This window comes from Acomys russatus, chromosome 19, assembly GCF_903995435.1.
Source record: "Acomys russatus chromosome 19, mAcoRus1.1, whole genome shotgun sequence".
NCBI lineage: Eukaryota > Metazoa > Chordata > Mammalia > Rodentia > Muridae > Acomys > Acomys russatus.
In genome coordinates this window covers 53337519-53344201 of record NC_067155.1, presented here as the reverse complement: position 1 = coordinate 53344201, position 6683 = coordinate 53337519, and the positions used below count along the sequence as shown (strand labels likewise).

General features: G+C 47.9%; 1 long non-coding RNA gene across 1 annotated transcript; it reads left to right on the top strand.

Annotated features, from left to right (window-relative positions):
- The first annotated feature begins 3411 nt into the window (after positions 1-3411).
- LOC127202767 (uncharacterized) lies at positions 3412-5844 on the top strand. Its single transcript, XR_007832357.1, has 3 exons — positions 3412-3524; positions 3993-4056; positions 5588-5844. It is a non-coding gene; the product is annotated as an uncharacterized LOC127202767 (long non-coding RNA).
- The last annotated feature ends 839 nt before the right edge of the window (positions 5845-6683 follow it).

Below are 6683 nucleotides of genomic sequence, written 5' to 3'. Positions count from 1 at the left end.
CGAAGTCACCTGCCTCTGCCTCCCGAGTGCTGGGATTAAAGGCATGTGTCACCACTGGCCAGCTTCTACTTCTGTATTTTGAGATCAAGTCCTAGGTAACTGAAATTGGTCTTGAACTCTCTATGTAGCCAAGAATGACCTTGAATTTTCTCCAGCCTCCGCCTTCCAGGTGCTGGGATAACTCCCATACAACACCAGGCCACCTGACTTCAAAAGTAACCCACTGACCCAAGTTTGACCATGATGAAAACTTGATTAGCGGTTTTTTGACAACATAATTGGCACATTGTTCAGGTTATCATTATAAATTATGCTCTAAATTGACATTACTGATAAGACCAAGGTAAATGGCGACGTGTAGATGAGTGGATTCTGTTTTGTTTTTATTTAAAAAGATGGAGAGATGGATTGGCAGTTGGGAGCACTTACTGCTCTTGCCGAAGGTCTGAATTTAGTTCCCAGCAAACACATCAGGCATCTCACAACTAGCTGTGACTCCAGCTCTAAGGTTCCAATGGCCTCTTTCTGATCTTCACAGGTATCTGCACTCACGTCCAAACACACACACACACACACACACACACACACACACGCTTTCTAAATAATAAACGGGGGCTGGATTGTTAATCCAGCAGCTGAGAGCCCTCGCTACATTGGTAGAGAATAGGGGTCTCTTCTCTCCTCATGACCTGTATAGCAACTCACAGGCATCTGTAATTACTCCAGTTTCAGGATCAATGTCCTCTCCTGACCTCCAAGGACCCCAGGCATGCCTGTGGTGCACACGCATACATGCAGTCAAATACCCATCTACATAAAAAGTATTTAAAAATAAAATAGCCGGGTGTGGTGGCGCATGCCTTTAATCCCAGCACTTGGGGAGGCAGAGGCAGGCAGATCACTGTTGAGTTCGTTCGAGGCCAGCCTGGTTTACAAAGCGAGTCCAGGATAGCCAGAACTACACAGAGAAACTCTGTCTCAAAAAAGAAAAAGGGGAGAGAGCAGGGGGGATGTGTGTATGTGTCTCATCATGTATAGCCCCAGCTAGCTTATGTAGACCAAGCTGGCCTGGAATTCACAGAAATCTAACCTCTGCCTCCTGAGTGCTGAGATTAAAGACCACAGAGAGGGAGAGGGAGAGGGAGAGGGAGAGGGAGAGGGAGAGAGAGAGAGAGAGAGAGAGAGAGAGAGAGAGAGAGAGAGAGAGAGAATGGACCAGCTGCCAAGCCTGAGCAACCTTGTCTCGAGGCAGAGAAGGACACTCCGAAGTATAAAACACATGTCTCTATTCCAAGCAGCGCTGGGGGTTGGGCAGGTACGCGGTCATGTGGTGCCAAAGCTTCGGGGTGATGGTGAGGATTTGATTCATAGTCATCTCTATGTACACCTAATGTATTAGCCCTAATTAGAATTTCTAATTTGCCAGCCTGGGCAGATGGCGGGCCTGATAAGGTGCTTGGCTTGCAAGTACAAGGACTGGAGTTTGGATTCCCAGCGCCCACATAAAAGTCTTTCTGGTTGGGCGGACTACCTGAAATGCCAGCACTTGTGAGGCGGAGACTAGATTCCTGGGGCGAGCGAGCTAGTTAGACCAGCCAGATCACAAGCTCTAGGTTCAGAGAGAGACCCTGCCTCAGCCAATGAAGAGGAGAGGGATCCAGGCAAATGACATCAACTCCCAGCCTCTGCTTGGAAGTGCACATACATGCACACAGCATGCACAAACACACACGTGCACACACACACACACACACACACACACACACACGATTGTGCTTTTTTTTATTTTTTTAATTTGCCATTATAAAAGTCCAGGCAAGCAGCTGGGCGTGGTGGCGCACGCCTTTAATGCCAGCACTCGGGAGGCAGAGGCAGGTGGATCGCTGTGAGTTCCGGGCCAGCCTGGTCTACAAAAGCGAGTGTAGGACAGCCAAGGTTACACAGAGAAACCCTGTCTCTAAGAACCAAAAAAAAAAAAAAAAAAAAAAAAGTCTAGGCAAGGGATTAAATCCTTGAAAGCAAGGAAAGTCAGGCCAAACGAAGGGTGGACGGCTTTCGGCTCACTGCCAGCAGCACCAGGTTTGGCGCCCAGCTGCTGCCCTCTCGCCTGATGAATGAAGCATTGACAGCCCGTGGGTGAGGGTGGCAGTCATCAAGACCCCCAGGCCTCGAGGAAGGTGTGCTACAGGCAGAGTCCCCATGGGACGCGCGAGACCAATGAGCAGGTGAGCAGAGCCTCTCTGACCTCGCCTTCAAAGAGCTATTGCCCAGGTGAGAAGATAAGTCCCTGAGAAAGGTGCCGGGCTGTACAAGCCTATCGATAAGGGGCTCCTGCCTGCGAACACACCCACGATACAGCCTTTTCATTATATGTTAGAGTTATTTATTTACAGAGCCTTTCAGCAGGAAGACCTGGGATCCTTCATTCAGACATCTAATGAACTACTGCACACCCACATAACTGCGGACAGTGGAATGCTGGTAAGTGTACATTGCATAGGATGAGCTCAGGCCTAGCATCTAAGAGGCACCTAGTAAGCTGAATAATAAATCACTTGCACCAAGCTTAGCAAAGTAGGCATTTATTAAATTCGGAACTGCATGAGGCATAGTATGAAACTTGGAAACTCTTTGTTGTTGTTGTTTGGCTTGGTTTTTTCGAGAGAGGGTTTCTCTGTGTATCACTGGCTGTCTTGGAACTTGCTCTGTAGACCAGGCTGGCTCAAACTCAAGAGATCCACCTGCCTCTGCCTCCTGAATGCCGGGATTAAAGTGACCTTTTATTCTGATGTATACATTCAGACTACTTTAGAAATCAAACAATCCTTCAGGTGGTGGTGGTGGTGGTGATGCACACTTTTTTTTTCTTTTCTCGAGACAGGGTTTCTCTGTGTAGCCTTGACTTGTCCTGGCTTGCTGTGTAGACCAGGCTGGCCTCAACCTCACAGAGATCCGCCTGCCTCTGCCTCCCGAGTGCTGGGATTAGAGGAATGGTGCACACTTTTAATCCCAGCAGAGGATCTGAGTAGCGTCTATGTCTGGTGGTTCACAGCACCTGTAACCCTAGCTCCAAGGGAGCTGACATCCTCTTCTAATGTCTGCTAGCACTGCACTCATGTGTATAAAACCCACACACAGGCTCACCTACACATAATTAAAAGTAAGGCTTGGCACACACTTTTAATGCCAGCACTCCAGAAGCAGAGGTCTTTGAGAGTTTGAGGCTAGTCTGGCTTATATAGCAAGTTCGAGGCCAGCCACAGTGACAAAGTGAGATCCTGTTTTGTTTTGTTTTGTTTTGTTTTCCAGAAAGGCATTCCAGAGGATGTGCGTGGGCTCTTGTGGGCTAGGAGAAAAGAGATACACTCAAAACTGAAAGTGACTTCGGAGATGAGGTCTAAAATGGCAGCAGCCACCAGCTCAGCCTGTTTGGCTGCCACGGCAAACTGCCATAAAACCACATGGTTTATAAGGCAAAACAAATCTAATTCTCGGTTTTAGAACCTGGGGATTCCACACAAAAGGTGGGCGTGGCGACGCTCGATTGGCACATTTTTACCCCTGCAAAGCTCTTCACAGACAAGGTGTGTTGGCATATATCAGTAACCCCAGCACTCAGAGGTGGCGACAAGATCAGAAATCCAAGGTTATCCTCAGAGCCAGCCTGGGCTTCATGAGGCCTCCCACCTCAAACAAACAGGCAAAGCCAGTCAGTACCTAATGAGGGCCTGCTTCCTGGTTCACTGATGGCAAATCCTTGCTGTGTCTGCTGGTAGACAGAGACATGAATCGCAATCATACAAATTCCCTAAGTGGGGGGTGCGGGGTGGTGGTAGTGGTGAGGGGGGACCAGGACTTAATCACATAAAACTTCCCAGGCGAAGAGCTGAAAACCCACTGAAGGGTCTTCCACAGTGCTGTGAGCTAAATAACAGCTCCCTCATATCCGGAACCCCTGGAACCAACTTGTGACCATCATATTTGTATTTCAGATGGGAAAGGCTTTACAGAGGTGATTTAAATCAAAGACCTTCAAATGGGGAAACCAAGCAGCAGGTGCGTTCAAGGTGATTGCCAGGGCCCAATCAGGAAGTAGACAGGAGAGGGAAAAAAAACAAAAAGAGAGAGAGAGGTGACAGTGGAAGCTGAGATCAGAGTAAGTGCTTTAAATACTGAAGGGAGTGGCCCCAAGCCAACGCCTACAGGAATCTACCAGAAGGTGAAAGAGGAGGAGGACGAGGTGGAGTTTCCTTACTGGAGCCTTCATTAGTTTACTTTAGTTTACTTAGCCCTATGGGTCACTTTTGACTGCTCATAACCAGAAAAGTAAAAAAAAAAAAAAAAAAAAATCAATTCATGTATTAAGCCACTACATCATGTTTCTGTTTTTAAGATTTATTTAATATGTATACAGTGTTATGCCTGCATCTACGCCAGAAGAGGGCATCAGATCTCATTAGACATGGTTGTGAGCCACCATGTGGTTGCTGGGAATTGAACTCAGAACCTTTGGAAGAACAGCCAGTGCTCTTAACCTCTGAGCCATCTCTCTAGCCCCCACTACATCATTTGTTAAGCACCAATGGAAAGGACACGAGTAGTTGTACGATTTACTTATTATGAATTTAGAGGGAGGCTCTCTTTGTAGCCCTGGCTGTCCCGGAACTCAATGTGTAGACTAGGCTGGCCTCAAACTGCCAAATGCTAGGATTAAAAGGCTGTGCTGCTACACCTGGCACGTGCACCTTTTAGAAAGATTTTCTGGGGCTGGAGAGACGGCTCAGTGGTTAAGAGCACTGGCTGCTCTTCCAGAGGCCCTGAGTTCAATTCCCAGCAAGACATGCTGGCTTACAACCATCTGTAATGAGTTCTGGTGCCCTCTTCTGGCCTGCAGGCATACATGCAGGCAGAACACTGTATACATAATAAATAATAGTAGAAAGAAAGAGGAAGAGGGTTTTCCGGTTGCTCATGCAGAACGGGCTCCAGGAGAACAAAACAGTTGTGCAGTGACAGCCGACACTTGTGAATGGCGATGTCTCCCTGGATACGATGGACAAGGAAAAACTAAAGGAAAGGGCTCTGATTTTAATGAAACGTTAAGGACCAGAACTGACTGGGTTTGGGGGTTTTTTGTTTGTTGGGTTTTATTTTGTTTGTTTGTTTTTGTTTTGTTTTTTTTTCTGCCTGGGTTTTCTGCGGAGTGGCCACATGAGGGAAGGGCACTGTGAAGGACAGGAGCCTGGGGTGTCGCTTCAGGTGAGTATTTCAAATACCTCACTGTTCCCAAGGCCTGCAGTAGGCAGGGTGTTCCTGGGAAGTGGGATGTTTTTCTGTGATTAGCCTGGAATAGTTCTCTGAGAAATAAATACCCTCAGTCTAAAGGGTTTTTATGAGCCAGGGCAGAGGATTAAAGGCAGGCGGGCTCCAGAGAAATCCCAGGGTCAGGAGACTTCGGGGTATGGAGACTTTTAATCTAAACTTTAAAACGGTTTGATTTTTCACTCCCTGAGCTCAGAGTGTCACTTTAAATACGTGTTTGGCAACATCAACTGTTCTATTTTTCTTTTTAATTATACAAAGAAAGATCCTGGAAATGGCCCAGCTCCAGACTGGAGGAGGCAAAGGGAAGTTTGGCATCCGCGACTGAAGGCAGAGACACCAACTAAAAACCACCGAGTGGATCTGAAGTCTTTTTGAGGGAGCTGTGAGACCAACCTTCCTACTACCCTGGACTTGGTGTGGTCAACAACCCTGACTCAGGACTTCTAAAAGGAGCCTGATAGACTCACCGGCTCAGAATGGACACAAGACAGAGAGACGGGTGTCCAGATAAAAATATCTCCCCACTAATGCTCAACTTGTATCTTGAGTTTACTTTGGGCCTTGGTCGTCTTCCCCCTTTTATACCCTGAGCAGCAAACAGCTGACTCTTTTTGTCAGTACTGCCTATTGTGTGCCAGGCGCTGGTCTGGATTCTGTCTGTGAATGGCCTGAGTGGCTACCATCTTTATGCCTGATTTCTACTTACGGCATTTGAGGCCCCAGTGGTCGGCAGTACAATTCCAGACCCCACTGCCAGGCCTGGCTCTCTTTGCCCTCAAGCCCACCCCCCAAACTCTTATCCTGTTTTGGTCTGGAGCCATGGCAGGCCCATCAGTAGGCTTTCTGGTAAAGATGGGACCAATGGGACCAAGGATAGACAGTGGGACCTGCCGGAAGGGAGGGCGGCTGCTGTCTCTGACCTACACAGGGCCTTTGGCCCCTCATATCTGTTCCTTTATTTTGGTACTGCTTTTCCTGTTTGGATTCTCAGAGATGAACTGCCTTTGGTAAAACAGATTAGCCAATTCATTAGATGTGCGATGGGACTGCCTTCATTTTTTGATCCCGGCACAGCCACCATTTACCGAGCACCATGCCTGACTGCTAGACAACTGTTCTGTCGTGAAACCCTCGTAACAATCCTTGCTGCCTGGTGCCATCGCGACTCCTACTTGACAGATGGAGCCTAGACAGGTTGGGATGTTTGCCAAAGTAGCGGAGTTATACACTGATGAGACAGGAGTCCAGATCCAGGTGTGCTTCACCCGCTAGTCTGTGGTTTTCCTTATTTCTGAGTGCAATCGCAACCCCCTGGTGAAGGAGGATTCAAACCCCTGCGCTAGCTGAAGCCTCCCCTT